This window comes from Nilaparvata lugens, chromosome 3 (assembly GCF_014356525.2).
Source record: "Nilaparvata lugens isolate BPH chromosome 3, ASM1435652v1, whole genome shotgun sequence".
NCBI lineage: Eukaryota > Metazoa > Arthropoda > Insecta > Hemiptera > Delphacidae > Nilaparvata > Nilaparvata lugens.
The window spans coordinates 65503976-65528373 of NC_052506.1; the positions used below are offsets into that span (position 1 = coordinate 65503976).

The window sequence follows — 24398 nt, forward strand, 5'->3', positions numbered from 1 at the left end:
ATAATATTGAAAATGTTATTAATTTTCATACTCAATCACACCTCTGGTTAATCAGTAAATTTGGTTCAGAATTGGATATTTAAAAAATGCATAATTTAAATGTGGAATGGGATTGAATTTGTGAGAAATTCGTTCAAACATCCACTTTTTAGAACTGCTGTAACAAATTCGGATGGCAGCGATGAACAATGTTACCTTAAGATAACATTTTGGTAGAGAATATAATTATTTTTTTCTGTGTAGTAAACCTATGTTCTGAAAAGTCTGAAACAAATTTGGATGGCAGCGATGAACAATGTTACCTTTTGTTAATGTAATTATGTACACGTTGTAGTATGATCTCAAACGTCTCTACATCGGAGTCATTTTTAATTAGAAATGTTCAGATAGGAAGCAGGCTATTTCAAGTAATCCCGAAGAGCATGCGCCGATAGTTGTAAGTGTCAATTTCTGTCGTCAAAGTAACGCAGTGGATGCACTTTCGGAATGCAAACAATTCGAGAAGACGAGACTGTTGCACCAGGTCGATGACGTTAAAGTGGAAAGAATAAGCCTGTGCTACGTGTACTACTCTATATCTAGGTATGTGAATGAATATGTGTTTGCATGTAGACCTGCATAATAATAGAAAGGCTGTATAGAAAAAAAATATATTTATAGGTGGTCAGTGCTGCGGTCATGGTTCTGTCCCTTGGCTCAACTACAACTGACCAGCAAATCAATCTGATAAGAATCTTTCTAAAAATCATTCAACCGATCCAAGAACGTTTCTTGATTCGCGTCGAACTAGTAAAAAAGTTAAGAGTGGTTCATTATTTGTCACACATACGAGAAATGGGACAGTAGAATTATTTTTGTATACGAAGGTAACTCAGTAGCATACTTCCTCGGCGAAAAGAGGTTCTGAGTTCAATTCCCGCAGTAGCAGAATGCCTTCGGGGTCGTTGATAGCAACTAGTTTGAATTTCCGATTAATAACAATCACTGAACTTTTTGTATGTTCAGTGAAGGAAAATATTCCTAATGTCTTATAAAAATCCTGAGAAGAGTCATAAAAAGTGAAATTCTCATAGTTGACATGTCAAAGAATATTAGTTCAATTTTGAGGTAATGATAGGAAATACTTTATGGAACTTGAAGTAGCTTCGTTGATTTCGAATAGAGCTGATACTGGATCAGGGTGGTATAAATAGTGCATTTTGTTGATGAATAATGAAATATTCATCTTGAGTAGCCTGCATTATGATGCTTACGTATTGACCACGGATGTTTCCCAAATTATAAACGTGGGTGGGGTCACACAAGGTCAATGATACTGACCAGGAATCAAAGTGATGCCCATAAATGAAACGCGAATAATTTACCATATCTGATTGGCCTCACCAGTTTTTTCTGTTCGATAAACTGAACAACTAGATAATTATCAATGAATCGAACAGCCTGTGATAGAGTTGGAAATGTCGGAATCCAACATTATTCTATGATTCATTTTTATTCGTATAAATTTCAATATAAGATTAATAATTCCATTTTGCATTCACATTAGAAGAAACTTTACATTGGTTGTATTAAAATAAAGTTGGAATCCAATGATGTAATGCTATGTAGAACTTGGGGTTTGGCTCTGATTCAATGACCTTTCGGCAATGATTAAAAATCCGTTTATGAACAAGTTTATGTCATCGACCAATCATGGATTAATGCAAGCAAATTAAGTGATATTGAATCAGAGGATTGTCGCGGAGAATGAATATTATCGTTGATAAAACAGGTTTGACCATCGATTTGACCGTTTGTATATTCTTGAATAAAGTTAAATAATGCATATTCCACCTTCTCCAATTGATTTTACTATGAGTTTGTAAATAAGAAATATCAGATTTGAATCACTCTAAATTGATATACATATAAGTATCAGGACCTTCGGAATATTTGTTAGTTTGTAACCATGCCACAAGTGAGAAAGGTCTTAGTTTGTTGAATCACGCCTCTTCTGCTATGAAAACATTCCTGATGTCATCTCAGGTAAATCTGTGTCAATTGAACAGATCGTGACCCTAATGATTGTTTAAGTAATGAAACTATGTGATTCTACTCTATTCAGGAGTTTCTGATCAAGAACAGTACTCATTTCCACTCTTCATGCTTTGAAAAACGACCAATAAATCTTTGAGAAAACGTGAAACGTCGTGCTTCAGATTTGTACCTATGCTCAATTCAATCGCTCATGTATTTTCTTGTGAAATTAATTACGAGTGAAATCAGATCGATCATAAATCATACTATGCAATTAGAAAACGCTACTATTTTCGTACCTTGCCAGTGCATTCGATCATGTTTCATGGTAATATATATAACTCTGTGGGATGAAATTCCTTTTGTTATGGAAAACCGTTGTACTTTTACTGCATATCCTGAAACATGATTTATAAAACCTTTTTTGCATCGCCTGTCTGATTTTCTCTACAATACTTTTAATTATGCGAGCAGTAAAATTGCCTGCCACGGAGAAACATGTTGCGAGCAGACAATGTTAAGATTTCTTCTGTCAGTGTAAGTGAGTAATAAATCGGCCAACAAATAGATCTCACATACTGGAGCAAATCAAGTTCATGATCACGTTGCATGAAATCCTTTTAATGAGCCAATGTGCGATCATTCGTGGTTGCTATTGATTTTGCAACTAGCGAATAGACGTTTATCATCTTATGTCAAGACTTAATAGTCATAAACATTCGTTTGACAAATTGGCTCCGGTATCTGTTCTGATTTGCATAGCTGAGATTAATTTATAACATGTCGCTGCATTAAATTCAATAATATTCGCCACCTCCCTCTTTGTTCTGAAAGCATTGCTTCCCTATTCCATTATTGATAGATTTGCAGCTGATCCGTTTTGAATCAATCCCACGCGAAAATACAGTACTTGCAATATAGCGATCAACTCAAACCATAACTTCAACTTAATCATTACTGAAACAATGTATATATCACATGTCTATTTCAGCTTTCAAAAATTTGAATAAATGATATCGGATCAATCTCAACTGAATGGTTAAAGCTCCAAGTTAAATAAAATTCCAATATTGATCATCTTCAGCTGCAGCAAATCAAAAGGATATAGCCTTCCTCGATGAACGAACAGTGATAATTATTCGGAGACAGACTCTGAGACTCTCTTCAGTTTATAATGATGGAGGAGTATCGGTTTACTGTATTAGATGACCAAATAATAGTTCTATAGAGCTCATTATAGATTCTCTATATTATCGTTACCTGTAAAGGCTTCCTCCTTGTAGGAGGAACCATGGTCCAACCTTTCAAACGTTGAATCTATAAATTTTCTATATAATTTCTCAACTTCCTGTAGTTTACTTTAAAAACACTTTGAAGTTAGCTTTAGAAACTGGAAGAAGACTTCTGAAAATTACTGGAATAGGTGTCGAGAGTCGTGGTTAGCCTATTATGGTCCTCCATTCCAAAACATAACGTGTCACGTGTCATACCACGAACATTAGATTATTACACCATTGACAGCTTGAATTATATATACAGGAGAGGTGGAACCTCCCTGGAAGGGACTTCCCGCCAACAAGAGTCATACAAATTTACTTTAATTTACTAGACTATTATAATGGAAGTGGTTAGTTCGCATAGAATTTCAAAATGCTAGTAAAATTCTATAAAGGTAAAATTCTCCACAATAAAGTAGTGCAATTGTCCTTATCATTGTGTCGATTAATGAAAGCAAACAATAATTATTGCTAATACTAGGATTTTAGTCAGCTGTGCAATCTTATCAGCTAACATTTGCTAAGTATTTTGCAGAAGCTTGAACTGAGGAAGCTCTCTATTATTCAACTGAATTCTGGCGATGCAATTGCTAGAAAGGAAATTTAGACTTGAAATTAGCAATAATTGCTGGCTTTTATTCAATCGAAAATTAAATCCATTCAATCTAATCCAAAATTCGACCTGCTATCCAAAATGTGCTAGAAATCTAGTTCCAGAATAATCATATAAATATTTGTAGTTCTCTTGGCAATTGCATGAATGAAATCATTTTTATGCTCTGCATCTATCAGCACTCATTCGTTTCGAGTTATTCATAAAGAATTTGTATCATGGATTGAATGTATTCAAGTTTTCAACGGCTAGCTCTACTCATTCATAAATAAGTTGGTGCAGACTTTTATTGGCGATAATTCAGCAGTCGGTAACAATTATTAGCGTATTTTTCAATGTAGTAAACAGGAGAGGTTAATTGAAATGGTGGTGGGATTTGGGCACTCATTCGTTGGCTCTTATCGGGCGTTTGTTAAATTGAAATTCTTTCCTTGCGGGGCGCACGAACAATGAGAAGTTTACGATGGGACAAGTTACTGGCTGGGCCAAGTGGAGGTTCTACAGGTTCTACTGATGGAGATATCTGATTTGAAATAAAAGAAGGCTTTATTGAACGGGCCAAAGATGTGTGGTGTTGTTCGAATTGTTTTTGTTGGTGAGGGGAGTGTAAGACCCAGTAGGTCGTTACTATTAAAGCAGCGCGTGATTTAGTGCACTACGCATCGACGTCCTGTTCTGTTATTGGAGTTTGGCGAGCATTATATCGTTGATAGGAATCGACAGGGTCAAGACTGTTGGGTCAATTCAGAACAATATACAATATCGATGTTATCGCGCGGCCACTTATAACATACGCACTCGTATACATGACGAGGACTTGGTGAGGTCTCAGCAAGTAATTGAGAACTTGATCAGCCTTCAAGCTGATAGCATGTGGAGTGTTCCATTCATATCATTGCAGATGCAAGGCAACAAATTAGCACAATGATTCTAGCAACTTTTGTCAGCAACTGCTAACTACCTGTATCAATGGAGATACCCATAAGAAACCTGCAATATATGAGAAAAACTACCGACACACTATTTTATTTATACACAATATCACATCGAGAACAACAGGTAATGACCCAAATATGTTTCCTTAACACAACAATAATTACAGTATACAGTTAAATAATAAAAAAGATACTAAGACTAACATTTGAAAAGAAAAAAAACTTTCCTTAATAGAGTTGATGGTGAAAGTGATGGTGAAAATGAATATATGAAGTGATGAAGGAGAAGTGTTATCAATGAAGATGATGAGAGAGCATGCAGTTTCATAATTATGAATGATGAATAATAGGCTGAGGGTGATAATGATAACTGCCAGCAAAGAACTTTGGAAATAAGGGGTAAGTGGAATAAAATGAGTTTGAATGTGCAAATAAAGGAAAGTTAATATATAAAGAGTGATATTTTTATAATGATAGAAATATTTGCGAAAATTATGGCTGCTGATTAAAAATTCAGTTATTCTGATTCTCTCTCAGAAGCATCGCTATTTGCGCTTGAAACTTAATGGGCCATCAGAAAACACATCCACCCCACAGCCAAGTCCATTCAACAATCTTGGCATGTGGTTGAGGGGAGAAAAATATGCACTAACTGTCCTACACATCTATACTGCGAATAGGAAATGCCATCTTCGCCTGAGAGTGGGCACGGCATATCCAATTCTTCCCAGGAGATAAGAAGAATCAACCTCATTCGTTAGTATCATACGGAAAAGAATCAGAGATGATACCTCTCTCCTGAGCTTAAGAACATCAACTTCAAACAATGATCTTAATCGACGTGTAGGAAAACCCCTCTCATAGGAATGCCCGAATTTTTTGAAGAAGAGGAATCTTAGAAATTTATTTTGCATTCTCTCAAGTTTTATCACATTGGTGATCTGGTAAGGACTCCAGACCGGCGCTGCATACTCAAGCTGGCTTCGAATCGAGGACTTGAACAAGTACAAAATGGGCTCCCACCTCTCGAAGCTAGTTAGTTTAATTTTCGTCATGTAACACTACATAATCAAGCAAAGCTTGGTAGTATATGACACGTCAAAAAGTATTGAGTACAATACTCAAAAAAGTAATCATAAAATAGAGAAAAAAAAAGAAGAAAATCAGAACACACAAAGTAGTTGAAAATATATGCTAGCAAAAATACCTACACGCGCCAACAGTTGAAGCTTTCCTCTACACTGTACGGAGATGCATCGATCAATTTAGCTTCTATTGCATTCTTAAACCTTTTTGGGCTCTCAATACATTTTATTTCAATAGGAAGAGAGTTATAAGCTCTTAATCCGCTATAATGTGGCCCTTTCTCTAAGCTTGCGGTTCTGTGTTACGGGTACTGAAGATGAACTATCTGGTTTCTAGTATTGTAACTATGATGGTGTAACGTTTTTTTTCAGTAACGTGTTGCCCTGCTTGGCTGCAGTCGGTAGAGCATGATTTGTAAGATATATAACCTTTTTTGTGGTTCCTAGAATAGTAATAGTACCAATTTCTTACCGGCTCTCTCAGGAGCTCCCACAGTTCTCTGCTTTTGCTGGTTACTGACGTCGGCCGCTCTAACAGATCACAGTTTCTGTGACTGATTTGTTGAATTCCGCAAATACAGATGCAATAGATGTAGACAGATATAAGAGCTCTGATTATCGTGCTAAACGATGCGACACCGCCACCAATGCCACTCGCCACCATTTACCAAGGCGATATTCTATCAGAATACCTTATAAATTCTATGAATTTATTCTATGACTTTGCTTTTAGCACGAAATATTATCATGTGCTTCTTAAATCAGCAATCATATGCATTTAAATTATGCAGCTCAGTTATCGGCTTGCTGTTGCTTGTTGAATAAAATCTTATATATCTTCTTTCCAAATTAATATGAATAATTAATTATAAATTATAAATCTCAAAATATATTAATATGTATCTCTCAGGGCTAAGGTTCGGCATCTGGTGGAAATCGGATAAATCAATTTATCCAATGAACATGAGCTTCATTTACATCTTTATAATTTACTAATAAAAAGAATGATCGAGTGAGCATATAAATTATAACATCCAAATTTAATAAATATTTTATCTATGCATATTTAAACATGTAGATCTGATATATCATTCTTACTAGAAATCCTTTACGTTTCAAGACTTGCACAAGTTTGATATTAATTTCAATATTTGAATAACCTTTCGTCAAGCTAGCTTCATGAATCTTGTTTTATTCGAAGCACTGAGGGCGCCCTGATATTCTTTTCAACTATATAACTCACATGTCGAATTTCACAAAGTATGGTGATGATCCGGATTCTTGCGACTTCTTAGGCTTTTCTGGTGGGCTGATGTCGTCTTCTCCAAGGGAATAATAAAATATTCTATATGACTCACGCCTTAGTACGACCTCACTGAGTCTTATGAAATTAATTATTGAATTCAAACTCAAACTTTTCAAACGTACAATTATTAAAAAGGGGATTTGTGCCCTATAAAATTGGTGGTTGTTCCCGGTGACCTCTGGCAAGCAAGTGGGCTCTCATCTACCCCTATTCTTCTACGATCATACTTCTGTATTCTAAATTTGCATATTATTCAGAAAATACATCCGTAATTACATAATCAGAATAGTCCGTTTCAATCTGCTAGGTTATTGCATAAATATTACACATCATATTTTCTAATTATTCAAATTGCATCTGTTACTTGAACTGAGTATTGTATAACTTACAAATTCTTATCATTTATATAATAAATGAAGTATATTTTTGAATTGACTTGCATTTAATAATTTTTTCAATATTTTTTTGAATAATATGCAAATTCAGAATACAGAAGTATGATTGTAGAAGAATAGGGGTAGATGAGAGCCCACTTGCTTGCCAGAGGTCACCGGGAACAACCACCAATTTTATAGGGCACAAATCCCCTTTTTAATAATTGTACGTTTGAAAAGTTTGAGTTTGAATTCAATAATTAATTTCATAAGACTCAGTGAGGTCGTACTAAGGCGTGAGTCATATAGAATATTTTATTATTCCCTTGGAGAAGACGACATCAGCCCACCAGAAAAGCCTAAGAAGTCGCAAGAATCCGGATCATCACCATACTTTGTGAAATTCGACATGTGAGTTATATAGTTGAAAAGAATATCAGGGCGCCCTCAGTGCTTCAAATAAAACAAGATTCATGAAGCTAGAGAGAGTCATATCCATCTATAACAGAATATTTTGAATAACTGGCAAAATCGCTAGATGAAAAGATTCTATAGGTCTCAAACAAACAGCTGCTTTGTTATCACCAGGTGCAATATCAACAAGTTAGAGATTAGATAATAACGGGTATCCTGGCTACAATTTGAACAGCCAAATAGAAAAGAATATTATTGCTATTTATTTAATTATATAGAATAATGAATTTTTGAGGTTAGGCTCTATGATACTTATTGGTCGGCAACCTAAATAATATTGGTCAAGCCGTATAAATTGGAATTTAGCCAGACACCTGTGGCAAATTTAGCTGTAAACAAAAAATAGTCCAGGCGCTGGCTTACATTGAGCATACATGAGAGAGGCAGAGAATTCGACTTCGGATTATTGTTAGGGGGTCTTTAGTGTATATGAAACTCGATGTCGTCACGTCCCAGGGTGGTCGACAGATTGAGGGGGAGGGGGGAAAGTTGTAAAAAACGCGCGCTTATAAAATCACCTGTCCTGCAGTTACTATTCATAGTACAGCTTTGAATTTTTTCTCAATATTATGTACACATAACTGGCTTTCAATGTGGTCCTCTACATTTTTGCGATAAACCGCATAGTTTTTCCGTAAAAAAATAAAATATCTCGAAAAATGTATTTTTTTATTATGGACTTTTTATTATTTCTCGAATATTCAAGTCGTTGGCCGACTTAGAGGAAAAGGTTCTCAATAAACGTTGTAGGCCGTTTCTTCCTGAATCCAATGATATATATAGTTTAGGGGTTACGATCATAGATGCGGCGGTGGGAGGGGGATAAGTAGCACTGTTACGCTGCGGCGCGGTCCTCCCCCATGATTAATGCGCGTAGTGGCCTGTCTATCGCATCGCTCCTACTAGTCTATGCATTCAAATTATGTATTTCAGGAACGCTATCTTATGTATTTTCGGTCGCTGAACACGATTTTTCAACTCTCAAGCCTCAATAATTGATAATTCTCATCATTATATACAAATTATGGTCAAAATTACAAACTTCATCTCATTCTGCAAGGAAACTAAGAAATGACTGTTTGAAATAAACGAAACTTGGGTTTCAAGGAATATATTAAGATAGAATAATGAAAATATCAATATGTGTTTGTGTTTTATTGTTTTTATTTCAAATTCATTTATTGTGATGCGCTGCAGGCTAAATTATTAATTACACACTGGCCACGCTTACTTGATATAGTGTGATCAGTTAATTTCCAAGAAGTGTTTGTGGAATTTCTTAGTTCTTAAAGGTGGATATGGAATTCATCATTCATTTATTATCATAATAATAATTATGTTTATTATGAGAGTTATTATCTTTCATGAATCTTCAGTTTGTCGTGAACTTTCGAGAAATTATATCCAATATAATAATATATATGTGTCAAATCAAAATGAAATGAAAATTTTAATATTCATTCAAATTATTTCTAACAGTATTATTATAATGGTATTCCACTAACTTTCGATTGATTCATCCGTTATGGTATTCCCGTTCAGACTGTTTTGAAATGGTAACAAGTTATTCAGTATCAAAAGTTTGGAATAGAATAGTTTTGGGCCATGCCTGTTATTCTTTCTCAAACATAATATTTATATGATTTGTAATTCAATCCACAAATGAATGAATGAATGTATTCCTGCACGTAGCTAACGTATGTTAACGTGCAAATCTTTGCCACAGATTTAGAAATCAAGTCTCGATGGTTTGGAGAGCCTATTATTGGAGTGATTCTTTTACTTTGCTGCTTCTAGTATGCTCACTACTTTTGTTTGAATTTAGACCATAGACATGAAAAACAATGTCCACCTGTATCACTCCATCTTCATTGAGAATTTTCATGATTCTTCTCATCACAAAGTTTCTATAATCTTGCAGCGTATTGAAAATTTTGAAAAGTGAAGTAGGAGTTGAATTCAGGAGAGCCATGTTATCATTACGGGAATTTGTCAACGATATTTAGGGATTTAGTCAAATCCACAACTAGTTCCACTTACAATTTCATAGGCCAAGTGAGATTAATGGTTTTTTTTCAAATATCCATCAGATGTTGACAGAGATTGCAGTTATTGTAAAAATGCATGCTGCACTAAAACTTCAATGTTGAATTATCTTTTAAACAGCTACCTAGTAAAAATAGAGAGATCAGATCTTATTGTTCTAGAATGAACTAAAACTAGGATTTTTTGTTTGAGTGCATCGTGGAGAATGACAGAGCTCTGTTTTTTTATAGGTGAGAATACACTTTTACAATTTGCCACAACTATGTTAAGATAAAAATCGTTGGAGACCGAATAACTATTTCTTTTTACATTCAAAAGAGAATCACACATTTCTTCACTTGCTTCCAGACCATTGATAACATTATGCAGATTCTGTTTTCCATCAGAGTCTTGAAGAAAAATGTAATGTTCTCGTGAGAAGGTTATGCTTCTGGAAATCATTCTCATCTCTCATTATTATTGTTTTACTTCCTTCGATGACTTTCTTCACACCCTCCAGTGATATCCATAATGATGTCAACATACTTGAACAGAATATCTTTTATGGAAGATTTATTTATATAGTAGCGGCCATTTTAGGAAAGCCTTTGAAGAACTAGGTATTCCAATCACTCACCTATGAGTTTTAGATGATCGAATGAGGGTTTGCTCCAAAGCATGAACGGTTGTCACATTATTACATCTTCAAGGTTTCCTTTTGACAGAGAGTCAATGTATTGACTGTATAGAGTTAATGTTTCCTTATTGGAAATGATTTTCTACTTCTATGGGTATTTTTTCATATTTTCTAGATATAACACAGACTCCATTGCATAGTTTGTGTGATTGAATGAAAAAAGTATGGGATTTTTTCTCGACCAGTTTCTATGTGCAATACCAGAGTCCTTCCTTAAGAGCACGAATACAATTAAAGAAAATTCAAACTATGTTACAATAATCAGTCATAAATTTCAAGTAGTCATTGATTTTGCATTGTGATTCTAAAGAAACTCCACAAATAGCTTCAGACTTCTTTCAAATATACGTTGACAATCTCTCATATTTGAACCGTTCATGAGTCCTTCTTGTAGTTGTTTCATTGAATTGATTGCTTGCTCTCACACCTTGATTATACTGATCTCCCCTCAATAGATTTCTAACAGTATTCTCTCCAAAAATATTCCAGATTCAACAAAGATATCTTCTATTCAACTTTCATTCAAGTACCATCCCAAGACAATCAGTCAAACTCAGCCAGATTAAAAGTATCTATTCGTAGATATAGTTAGAGCAATCATCTTTAAGACCTTAAAGATGCATAGACTCACATGCAGCGCTAGTGTCGTACTTGGAATTGAAATCCGCCATTGAGGGGGCAACCCATAAGATTATTACATACCAATGCCACCAATGCCTTTGTGATCTATAGTATTACAAAGAAATAATATATGATATATCGTGCTAAAATGGCGGCCTTCAATTTCAAGTGAGAGCTATCATTGGGAAGGCATAGGCATTGTGGGTCTATATCTCTTCAAGGTCTTTGAGTTAGAGAAATCAGTTGATAGAGAGTTGTATCTTCTTTGTAATCAAATATTTAGTCATATCACATGGGAGTAATTAGCATTATTTGTGATTCAACTGTAAATTTATATGAAGAAAATACTTTACTCCTGTTACACGGTGCTCTATATGGGGTAGCCTATATCATTTGTTTAACTTACTCCATTAATTGACTTTCGCCATTCCAAAGTGATCATTGAACTAAATCGAATAATTCTTGTCTCTTCATGAAATATTAGTTTTTTATCGACTGACAAACACATATAGGATTCCTAGCAAGATGGTTCTTCATTACAATGTAATTATAAATAATAAAGTTTGTAATTTTGACCATAATTTGTATATTATGATGAGAATTATTAATTATTGAGGCTTGAGAGTTGGATGTCCCCCTCCCACCGCCGCATCTATGATCGTAACCCCCAAACTATATATATCATTGGATTCAGGAAGAAACGGCCTACAACGTTTATTGAGAACCTTTTCCTCTAAGTCGGCCAACGACTTGAATATTCGAGAAATAATAAAAAGTCCATAATAAAAAAATACATTTTTCGAGATATTTTATTTTTTTACGGAAAAACTATGCGGTTTATCGCAAAAATGTAGAGGACCACATTGAAAGCCAGTTATGTGTACATAATATTGAGAAAAAATTCAAAGCTGTACTATGAATAGTAACTGCAGGACAGGTGATTTTATAAGCGCGCGTTTTTTACAACTTTCCCCCCTCCCCCTCAATCTGTCGACCACCCTGGGACGTGACGACATCGAGTTTCATATACACTAAAGACCCCCTAACAATAATCCGAAGTCAAATTCTCTGCCTCTCTCATGTATGCTCAATGTAAGCCAGCGCCTGGACTATTTTTTTTTACAGCTAAATTTGCCACAGATGTCTGGCTAAATTCCAATTTATACGGCTTGACCAATATTATTTAGGTTGCCGACCAGTAAGTATCATAGAGCCTAACCTCAAAAATTCATTATTCTATATAATTAAATAAATAGCAATAATACTCTTTTCTATTTGGCTGTTCAAATTGTAGCCAGGATACCCGTTATTATCTAATCTCTAACTTGTTGATATTGCACCTGGTGATAACAAAGCAGCTGTTTGCTTGAGACCTATAGAATCTTTTCATCTAGCGATTTTGCCAGTTATTCAAAATAATCTGTTATAGATGGATATGACTCTCTCTAGCTTCATGAATCTTGTTTTATTCGAAGCACTGAGGGCGCCCTGATATTCTTTTCAACTATATAACTCACATGTCGAATTTCACAAAGTATGGTGATGATCCGGATTCTTGCGACTTCTTAGGCTTTTCTGGTGGGCTGATGTCGTCTTCTCCAAGGGAATAATAAAATATTCTATATGACTCACGCCTTAGTACGACCTCACTGAGTCTTATGAAATTAATTATTGAATTCAAACTCAAACTTTTCAAACGTACAATTATTAAAAAGGGGATTTGTGCCCTATAAAATTGGTGGTTGTTCCCGGTGACCTCTGGCAAGCAAGTGGGCTCTCATCTACCCCTATTCTTCTATGATCATACTTCTGTATTCTAAATTTGCATATTATTCAAAAAAATATTGAAAAAATTATTAAATGCAAGTCAATTCAAAAATATACTTCATTTATTATATAAATGATAAGAATTTGTAAGTTATACAATACTCAGTTCAAGTAACAGATGCAATTTGAATAATTAGAAAATATGATGTGTAATATTTATGCAATAACCTAGCAGATTGAAACGGACTATTCTGATTATGTAATTACGGATGTATTTTCTGAATAATATGCAAATTTAGAATACAGAAGTATGATCGTAGAAGAATAGGGGTAGCTGAGAGTCCACTTGCTTGCCAGAGGTCACCGGGAACAACCACCAATTTTATAGGGCACAAATCCCCTTTTTAATAATTGTACGTTTGAAAAGTTTGAGTTTGAATTCAATTTGCATATTAGAACACAATAGCATTCGCTTAAAATGTGATCTAAGGATTTGGTAACCACATGGCATGTCAATTTATTGCTCTTTATCTTCTCGTCTTTTTTCGTCATAGTTGCAATTTCGTGGAAGTACAGTGCAGGAACTGTTTTAAATTCTAAGTCCTCTGAAAGAGTTTTTACAAGATTCATAAGGCTTCAAGTTGTCGAAAATTCTGAGGGCTTGTTTTTTTGCTCTTTGAAGACAGAATTGAGATTATTTTTTCCACTACCCCAGACCATTATGGTATATTGAATTATCGACATTAAATAGCCATGAAAGACATCCAATAGTGTTTTTGTTCCAACTACATTCTTCAGTACTTTCAAAGAGAAGCAGACACTTGAGAGTTTGTTTAGAATGTGATCCACTTGAGACAGTTTCTGATTCTGACTCCCAAAAAGCTGACTTCATCCTGAACAATCTTATCCATCTTTTGGCTGATTGTGTCACTTGACTTACTGGTCCCAGTCAACTTGAAATCCTTTAGTTTTGTTCATATTCAAACAAAGACCGTTAGCCTGAAACCAGATGTTCATTTGATTAATAGTCTCTGCAGTCCTCTGGACAACTTCTTCCCACGTTCCAGTCACAATACTTGTGGTATCATCCGCAAAAAGATATTGTCTGGAAGGTCATTCAGATAAATTATGAATAACAAAGGGCCAAGAATAGATCCCTGTGGTACACTGCAGGGTATATTTCTCCATTCTGAGAAATAGCTTATCCCATTGTTATCATGTAACTTCACTTTCTGTTTCCTATTCAATAAAAAACTTTTAAAGAAATTCAAAGCTGAGATATCCAGGCCATAATATTCCAATTTGCAAAGCAACAGGTGGTGATTAACCATGTCAAAAGCTCTGGAGAGGTCGCAGAAGATCCCCATTGCAGGTTTTTTCTGATCCAAACTCTCCAGCACATCAATTTCAACATTAAAAACAGCACCCTTAGTTGCATGACCTTTGCGAAACCCATGTTGATTTTTGAACAGGATGTTATTTATTTCAAAATATTTTGAGAGTTGTTCATGTACAAATCTTTCAAAAATCTTGGAAAAACTGGCAAAATTGCTATTGGCCGATAATTATTCAGTTCTTTCTGATCCCCTTTTTTGAATATAAGCTTGAACATGTTCTATGAACAAAGCCCATCATCTGATTGCACTTTGATAACAGGTGTTCAATGTGCTTATCAAAATCCATATGAGCATCCATAATCACACCCAGATCCCTATACTATTGCGAATGGTCCAACAGAATATTACCAATATTGTAGTCATAATAGAAAGGTTCCCTCTGTCTGGTAAACGACACCACCTTACACTCTGCCTCATTCAGCGTAAGTCTTGATTCCAAACACCACTTCTGCAGTGCATCAATATATTTTTGAAGCAACGAACAGTCATCAACAGACCTAATCTGTCTGAATATTTTGGTATAGTCTGCAAACATGAGGCACTCCGAGCTATTAGCTCACTAGGAAGGCCATTCACATATAACAAAAATAACAAGGGACCAGAATTGGAACACTGTGGTACCCCTGAAGTGCAACAGTGTGGCTCGGACTGACAATGATTGAAGCAAACAAATTGAACTCTATTTGAAAGGCAACTCCTCAAAAAGACCAAAGCACCCTCATCAAACCCGAGACATTCCATTCTATCGAGCAGAATACCGTGATCCAAAGTATCAAAGGTCTTAGAGAAGTCCGTATATATCACATCCACACGACCCCCAGCATCCAAAACCCCCGACACCTTGTCAACAAACTCTAGAAGGTTCGTTACTGTTGAAACCGTGAACAATCTTGGGTTGTACATATGAAAATATTTGCTTGTACAGGATCCTCTCAAAAATCTTTGCAGAAACATTTAAAATTGCAATTGGTCTATAATTTCTCGCAAAAGACCTGTTTCCAGACTTGAACACTGGTGTCACCCGCGAGCACTTCCAGACCCTTGGAAATTCGGATTTACAAATGCATAAATTGAAAATGTAATGCAATGGGCCACACAAAATTCCCAGCAACCCTTGACAACAAAAGCAGGTATTTTATGAGGACCTTCAGTAGCACGAGAGTTGAGCAACTTAATTGCATCAACCACATCCTCCCTTGAAATGTAGGTGAGACTAAAGGGATCACAAGGAGTCTGTTCGGCAATCCTCCCAGAGTCCACCAAGGGTTCAGCATCCATTGCTGAAGCATTGGACGAAAACAGATCAGCAAAAGCATCAGCAGTACCTGCACCCTTGTATATTCTATCTTTATGTTTGATGAATTCTTCGTTTAGATGAGAGAAACGCTTGTTGTTCACATATTTCCAGAACTCCCTTAGGTCACAACCAACCCTCTCTTCAACAGATCTTACATCGCTCGAGTAGGCTGTTGCTATCTTCGCTTTGACCCGTGATCGCACAAGTTTGAACTGCAATCTTCGTTTACCTGATGCTATACATCTACTACATAATATCAACATAGACATGGTTTGATATCTGTGATCATGGTGTGCCATCCAGATCTAGTGTGTGAACTAGTACCTGCATAATAGTGCATTTTCAAATTTTCATAGAGAAGTCACCACATGGAACATTTTCATAGAAAGTCAAAACTTGGATCTGCAATCTGTAGGTAAAATTTGTGATTGAGCGACTAAATTGCGTAAAGAGAGGGAATATTACATTTCTGAGTATCCTCAGCATGATGTGTAGCTGAGAGGTTCCAATAGAGGTTATAGTAAATCTCAACATGGTAAATCTTTCTCTGTGATTTGTTATTATAATGTTAATGATCTGTAGATAATATTATAATTTTAATAATCTGTACTATTTTCTTATTCAAATGATATGCGTGTCTAGATGAATAAGGATCCAACGAGGGTTTCAACCATCTATTCAACGAAAATCATACCGTTATATTATTCCAATTGATTCTCTGTAAAATTAAGTCTAATAGTTATTTGTGAGTACAGTAGGCGTACATCACTTGAACGGGTAGACATGATGTTGTAGTTATGTAGACTTCATGATTGATTTCTCTAGCGTACAATGTATTATTTGTGACTAGCCGTCAGGCTCGCTTCGCCATATCCGTCTAGCCAGAGGGCTCGCCCCCTGGACCCCCGACTGGATCGTCCAAAAATGAGATCAGCGGGCTCGCTTCGCTCGCCTGCATTTTTTCATTTACTGAGAGAACGCAGAAAAGCTGACAAAATCATTACACCATAGCTCAGCTTCTGTACTAAATTTGAACAATTTCTGTTCATTTGTTCTCGATAAATCTGAGAAAAAGCAAAAAAACACTAATTTTGGGCGTATCTTTGACGTTATTGCAAATTCCTTTTAACAGAATACACCCTAGCTTCTGTACTAAATTTGAACATTTTCTGTTCATTTTTTCTCGATAAAGCTGAGGTAACGCTAAAAAAACGCTGGAAAAACGCAGATTTTGGGCGTATTTTTAGAAATTTTTCCAAATCCGTTCTTAGTGCGCCTCTAAAGGTCCAACTGAACATACCTACCAAATTTGAACGTTTTTGGTCCGGTGGAGTTTTAGTTCTGCGAGTGAGTGAGTGCCATTTCGCTTTTATATAATTATATAGATTCTCAAACTCAGAATTTCATTTTTCATAAACGGTAGATTCTTTGATTTGTGATTGAGCAAGAAATTGTGTGTAGGAACTGAAAAGGAGATCAGTAACTCAGAAGTGGCCTGATGAGGTTACTCTTACTGAAAAAAATATGTATTCCAATAATAACAATCAAGGATTTTATTTCATTCACACCTCCAAACAATTATTATCTGTATTAGAATATAGATACTGAGAAACAAGACTTGCAATGGAAAGGAGAATTATCTATCAAGTTATTGAGCTCAGGATTTCAAGGCTTAACACTTCTTCCAAAATAAATAACGCAACGCAACACCTCCCAGCTGCTGTGTATGACGTTAATTGTCCATAATTCCACAATATTGAGCAAATGTATTCCAGTTCTAGCAAATTGACACAGTGACTTCCAGCACATTTGGGGACATAAAATTCCATTCTGTCGCAGTTGTATTACATTTTATTATACCAGTTTGACAGAGCAATGTTTTTTTACCGGTTTTATTTGGCAGTTTCGTTACATGAATGCCTTCAATTCTACATACTGTTGGGCCAGCAAATTGCTGTTCATGTTCTCCTATTCACTCCACGTTCTCTCTATTCAAATGTTGTACCAGCATTGTGACAGAGCTGTTTTAGACAGATTCATATTATAAATAAGAGTATAATGTGGTTTACTTTGAACTATTATAATTATCTCAGTTCTCAACTATAAACGGCTAATTTCAATGGAAATGGGATACTGAAGCTGACAATTATATGAAAACCCGTTCCATTCGTTATAAGGATTCTACAAATAACTGAAAAAATTTTCAATTCCCTTCAAACTGCTCTTATACTCAATTTAAGAAAACGCTGGTTTTGATCACAACGAGTCTAAGACAAGTTAGTGTCTACACCACTCAATTTCTACAGTCTGTCTAATCACAGACTGTTACCATTTTACTAGCATGAATTGGTATGTAGGCCCAAGTCAAAATTTAAATTCATAACTTGAGTAAAACTTCATAATTATATTTTTCGGACTGCATGGAATGTTATGGACATCATGAGAGATACTTGAAATAGTCTCGCCGGAAGCTGTAGGCACTCGAAAGCTGCTGTACTTCGGGGCACATAGATAAGTTCATCTATCTACCTTGGCTCGATCGTGGGGTCCCAATCGATAGAATCTCAAACGACCGAAACGCTATATTTTCCCAAACAGCCGAAAACTACTTTTCCCCATTCGACAGAATTAATGAAATATTTAAACTGCAACTTTATCATTCAATGACCGAAAACTTTTAAGAATTTTCTTAATCTACAGAAAACGTGGTTAAGTTTTCTTTTCAGTTTAGTTTTTTTTAAGTTTAGTTTTGTTTTTCTCGGAACTGGTCAGAATTAGCGTAAATTCCGATTAGGTTGTGTAAACCCTAATGTAAATTGGGGTATGTTTGGAAAATAAGTGTGAACAAAGAAGAACAATGAACGTACTTCATAAAAAATCTATCTGTTCTTCATCTAGAACTCACAGTACTTCCATAATATGTAACATATTAAAATTCGATAGGCAAGCAAAATCGCTAATGGAAGAATTTTATAGGTCTGAAGTAAAACAGCTATTCTATTATCGCCAAATGCGATAACAACAAATGAAAGATTAGATAATAACGGGTACCATGGCTAAAATTAGAAAGAATTTTATTTGCTACTTATTATATTATATAAAGTTTATATTATATTATAAAATTTGAGGTTAGGCTTAAAATACCTACTGATCGGCGACCTAATAATCGATCAAGTCGTGTAATGTGAAATCTAGCCAGACACCTTGGCAAAAATTTGTTGTAAACAAATAGTATTCAACTAGAGGATTTTGGAAAGCACATGGCTAATTGTTGTAGAGGGAGAAATAACTTATAAATTCCAAAAATATTTATTATCTGTAATGAACATACATAAACCACCAAATAAAAATAAATTAGAATATTAAGGAAGTAGGATATTCCTAGGCGCATGGATACATTAGTGAACTTGCATGAACCAATCAAATTACAGTAATCGATGGGCGGCAATAGAGAGCCGATTCAAATGTATATATAAATATTTTTATAAATGATAAGAATTTGTAAATTATCACTACTCAGTTTATGTATCGGATATGGTCCGAGAAATTATAAAATGTTATACCTAAGATATAGGTAATAATTTAGTAGATTGGCACGGACTATTTGATCCTTTTAATGGCGTAGTAGTGAATTATTTGAATATATGTAAATTTGTAAGTCGGAAATGGGAGTGTAGAAAATAAGGGTAGAACCTGCCCACTTGCCTGCCAGACGCCACTATGGAACGACACTAAATTTTGTAGAGCACAAGACCCTTTGTTAAATTGTACTTTTGAAAGACTTAAAGTTTGAATTCATTAATTAATTTTTTTTATAAGACTTAGTGATGCTGCATTAAAGCGAAAGTCATTTGAATATTTATTTATTCCCTTGGAGAGGACGACTTCGGCCACCAAAAATCCAGGACGACCAGGAAATTAGGATCGTCGCCAACATCTTGTGAAATTCAGCACGTGAGTGATAAATTATCGAAATATAGGGCGCCCTCAGTGCTTCGAGTGAAACAAATATAAAAAGCTAGCTCGTCGAAAAATATTGAAAATTATTATAAAACCTGCGCAAGTCTTAAAAAGGTACAAAAAACATATTTTATTGGATAAGAGTTGTATCAAATTTATATGTCTAGAGATGCACAGATTAAAGGGGTATTTAAATTTAATATAATAAATGTACATATGCTCACTCAATCATTGATTTTATTTAGCGATTTGTAAAGATATAATGTAGCTCTTGTTCACTGGATAAATTGATTTATCTATTTCCATCAGAGGCCGAACCTTAAGCCCTGATATATATATATATATTATATATATATATATATATATATATATTATATATATATATATATTATTGAGAAATATACTGAGATCTATAGATATTAATATATTTATGATTTATCAATTGATTATATTTTATTATATACAGTGAGATTTTTATATCGACAAGCAGCAGCAAGTCGATACCTGAGCTGCATGAAGATAAATGCATCGATTAATGATTTTAAAGCACATGGTAACGTTTCGTGCTAAAGAACTAAAAAGTAGTGAGCCAATCTGTGATATTTTATTTTTGATATATTTTCTCTTATTTTTATTATTTGTGCTTGTTGCTCTATATATTTCTACATTTATTTGGTCTTTGATATTTACTTGTACAATATATGTATCAAATTTTTTATGGTGTATTCTTTATTTATTTCTCCACTTCCATGCATGACCAATCTCATATTTATTTATCGAATTATCAGTATTGAAATATTAAGAAAATTGCCATCCGATTTTATTCTTTACAAAAACTGTGTTAGAGATGTTTTGAGCCTAGTTGAACGTTTTCATGTCTTAATCTAGATGAATTTTTCTCCGAAAATTGATCCGGATTTTCCAGACCCCGGTAACCCCAGACTTCCGATATAACGGGGTCCGGGTTTAACAAGCTTCCGTTCTACTATATAACAATGAATTTGCTTATTCAATGTCACCTCACAGAATGATAGTCAGAAATTGCATCATAGTGTTATACTTGTATGAAGCTATGTTATTATATGGATATGAAATTGAATGTATAATTTTCTGTTTTCCCCTCTGTTCATTCTCAAAGTTTCCAAACTAATAGAATACGGTATACTTCGGTTTCACACATACTTGAAGAGTGGGTCATAGTTGGTGAAATGTATCTTCTTAGAAGAGAGATTTTCAATAAAAGAGATTCTCTATTAAGTTGATTATCTTCAAAGTGGTTGGAATGTAGCACAGCATGTGTTCAATTAATATTTGTTGTTTATCTAGCATTATTTATTGACTCCATAATGCAGAACCGGTTTCAGAATTGTTCATAATTTAAAAAAATGAAACACGAGATGTGCATAGGTATGTGCATAGAAGACTTGTTGAAAAATATTAGTGATGAATGTAATAATTCTATTCAGCTTTGTGCAGAATGGATGTAAAAACTTAGGGAAATAGAAACGGCTGATGAAACTGGAAACCGCTTGTGAGTTATGCGTTATGCGCCTTGTTTGTTGAGACTTCTGTTTTATTATGATTGATGGTTCTAACTCTTGAAAAAACAGGTCTTTCTACATTGAATAGAGATCTAACTGGTTGACAAAGCTAGGACAGGGTACCGGACATGAATTTGGGCGAGGACGGACCTTTCAGCATGGCTTTATCTCTGATGCATGTTTCCATTTCCTACTTTTTCACCGATGCAAGAATGCAGTCGTATTCGATTGTTGCGGCACTGTTTGAAGACTCGTAAAAAATGTCGCTGTATCTTCACAACATTATTCAGGAGCGGGGGACAACAAATCTGCGATTCACGCCGCGAAAACCATGCTATGATACCCGCCATGTTGTGGGAACGAAGGAAGTATGCCAAATAAACTGGACGCTAAATAAACTGGACACTAATCTACTCTCTTTTATATCCCACCTTCGTAGAAACATTCATAAACTTCCGAATCAACTCCACCACAAATCTACTGTTGTCGAATATTCCGCGCCACCAACAAACTTTCAATAGTCTATTATGGGTGTGAACCCATACGATTTCGTCTCTTGTTTACAATCAATGACGATTTCCCTACAAGCTCTCACCTGTTCTCTGTGTCTTTAAAAGGCCACTCGAGACATCAATGCACTTCGAAACCCATGTTAACCCGGGATAGGATGGTGGTCTGGAGACACGGTGAGTCTATTGACATAAAACTCCAAGTTTTATCAGTAGCTTTCAATACACATAAAAAAAAATGTTGAGTCGATTCGCAGAGAAGAAAGCTGATGAAAAAAGGCGGAAGATCAAATTACCTTGTTAAGAAGTAACGGTGTCTAGAACTGAGTGTACTAAGGATTTAGTTTCGTCCTACCCTTAATTCCTTGTTTTGGACTCAGTTTTCTGCATTTTGTCACTATCGAAGTTGCTGTCTCAAATTGTGGGTATGGTGGTAGAATTGTGCTTTTTACCGTTTTATTGGCCAAATTCGCTTGTGAACTAACCCAATATTATGGCCTCAGGTCACAGGTCTCTGAAAATAATTATCTGACAAGATTACCATATATATTTCAATAATTAATTCAATTGGGTTACTTTTTTATGTAAATGTCAACTCGAATCCAATTCCCAGTTTTATTAGAAGTTAATGAAACCTTCAAAAAGTTATTATGAAGTGCACAACAGTAGGCCCACTTTGTAAATCAAAGACTCCCTGGTCTGTTGGTTCCTGTCGAGTCATTCGAGTTTCTACACCTCAGTTCAAATAATCAAGGCTTTACTTCAATACCGTATCGAGTTTTTACTGCTATGGAACAATAATGGACACTAGTTTGGTTTGATTTGCAGATTGATGCTTCAAAGTGTTCCTCATTCAACTCCAATGATGGAGCAATGACAGAAGCTACAGGAGTTTCAGAATCAGAAATAGGCCATTTAAGAGTTCAGTTCAGTGAGTTTCTCGAAATAAGCATTGTTATTCATTCTGAACCACCAAGACAAGGCGTGAGATAATCTCTCTCTATGATATCACAGCTTTTAATTGAGATACAATTCGGAATTGAGTGTACACTGTACAGTGTACAGTGTTATCAATCAAGCGTGTAGTGTCCTTGCATGAGTAGACAACTTGGCCGATAATTTAGTCAAGTGTTTATTTGGAAGTCCAGTTCTTCCATTGTTTGACAATAATCGGTTAGACAGCGCCCTCATACATACAAACGCAAACACCTGGTGAAGAATTAAGCCGTGCTTTATTGTTATGCCAACACCACCTCTGTTGCGTAGGTGTGGTGATTGTTTTTTATCGCAGCATTTATTCGTGAGCATACAGCTTTTATGCGTTTATAGATTTGAGTCGGTACAAGGCACATACTGCCGGATATGACATGAGATATGACGACTTATCTTACTACTAAGGCCTGGCGCCTTGAACCAATGCAATAGAAGCAATAGAACTATTTTACACCTAAAAGCGTGTATTGTCATGAGGCGCGTGTGTGCTTGTGTACTCCAACTCACCTACAAATACAAACATAACTGACTGTATCTGTATTTATGCTGGCCGTTTCTGCCGGTGTCCCAAGGGTGTAGGCAGCAGCTATAATCCCACCATTTCTCACTCTTTCTCAATGAACTAAACTGGTGATCACACGAAATCACCAGTGATTCATAACCTCACCTTGCCTATTATTCACTGGAAGCAAAATCCGAGACAACTTCTGATGCATTGTCTCTGGTGCTTTTAATTTTTTTCCATTCACGAATGGAGGACATAACGCGAGTGTGATGTGGAATGTATGTAGATGTCAGTTGACAGACTTCGACTTATAAGGGATAATTCGTTCGCGATACATTATGCTGTTTGATGGATACGTTTTATAGCACTGCATTCATAATGACTTCGAATAAATTTCATACTTATCCTATAAAGTTTTACAATTCTCTCTCCGATCAAACAAATGTGCATTATATACATTGGCTTACAATCTTTGACTCTTTATAGAGTCAAAGAATTTGTCTATTGAAGAAAATCGTGATACTATCCGTATATTACTTCATTATTATTTCTCTTAGAACCTAGTAATACTCAGTAATATCATCATTATTGGACAGAGATTGATGAATTAGTTGATAATGCTATTTTAATGGCTATGCTATCATATACAGTGGAATTTTTCCATTCCACTTTGTCAAGCATGATTGTGTTAATCCTTCAAATTATCTTAGAAAAGAATATGTAATTGTTGAATCGAATGAATAGAAAACCTACAAACCTGCAGAATAAGCTTCAGTCGAGAGTTTTCCGCCTAAATTTCAGGGTTAGTTGAGGATGAATTGATCCAAAATAATGTTTGTTCTTCTTACCCTATTATTTCATGAAGAGGTGAGGAATAACAATATTTCGATTGGACAACAACAACATAGAAACTTGGAAAGCTATGGAAAAGCACAATGAATGATCATTTCTAATCCATGATTCTCCAATAATCTTTAGCGAGAAAGGTGTAATTATGACAGCATAT

At 35.2% G+C, this 24398-nt stretch overlaps 1 long non-coding RNA gene across 1 annotated transcript in view; it reads left to right on the forward strand.

Annotated features, from left to right (window-relative positions):
• The first annotated feature begins 499 nt into the window (after positions 1-499).
• The window catches only part of LOC120350538, a 71124-nt gene continuing 47225 nt past the window's right edge, over positions 500-24398 (forward strand). Inside the window, exon 1 of the long non-coding RNA XR_005570863.1 lies at positions 500-582. This is a non-coding gene — a long non-coding RNA (uncharacterized LOC120350538). The remainder of the gene's footprint in view (positions 583-24398) is intronic.